Consider the following 916-nt stretch of genomic DNA (forward strand, 5'->3'; position numbering starts at 1 on the left):
TTTGCATTTTGCTTGTTTGCTTTGGTTTCACTTCTTTCTCATACTTTTATAACACAAGGGACTGTGTTATTTAAGTGTGGGGGAGGAGTTTCATCCTTTACTAACCATGTTTTCTATTTTCTCATTTTACACTTTGAGTCTTGAGTCACATTCTAGTTGCATAGTCATCTAAGTGCATATAAAAACCAAAAAAAAAATGGAAAAATCTGAAAAATTTTCACAAAAAAATGATCATGTAGTTGCATTCTCATTTTTAAGATTGAGTCTAGATTGCATTTGCATATAGGTTGCATCTTGCAAGGAGTAATGATAGGTTTTCTAGAGAGTACATCACTTTGAGAACTTGAATTGAATATGCTTGTGAATCTTTTTCTATGCTTGCAAAGTCTGAAATGATTTGAATCTGAGAAGCAAGTTTGAATTGAACTCAACTCTAATTAAGTGGAAACCTTGAACTTGACCTGAAAATATCTTGTGATGCATTGTTTGAAAAAGCTTGTGGATACCAATATACATACTTGAGCTAGAACCACTGTTTTTACCACTCTTTTCCTTAGCTCAAGTAGCTGAATCCACATCATGGATCAGTTCCCACACCTTGAACCCATCCTTCTTTTAAGCCAATGTTTGTGTGTGAATTGAAAGGCCACCTTGGATCAAACTTAGCAGAAAGTGTTAGGTTTAGAGCGACAAGGGCAGGTCTCATTGAGTGCTGTGTTCCAACATCAAGGAACTGAGAGTTTTGGCGAGGAATAAGTGTGGGGGAAAAGACTTTTTGGTGAGTGGAAAAAGGTGAGATGAGTGGAAAGAGAGAGTGAAAATAACTAGGGGAATGAAAGAAAAAGAAGTCAGTCTTGGTGTTTTGAGAAAGTGAGCTCTGGTTTGTTGAAAGAAAAATCTAGCCTCTAAGTGAAAA

The sequence above is a fragment of the Eutrema salsugineum genome, unplaced genomic scaffold (genome assembly GCF_000478725.1).
Source record: "Eutrema salsugineum unplaced genomic scaffold, Eutsalg1_0 scaffold_4, whole genome shotgun sequence".
Lineage (NCBI taxonomy): Eukaryota > Viridiplantae > Streptophyta > Magnoliopsida > Brassicales > Brassicaceae > Eutrema > Eutrema salsugineum.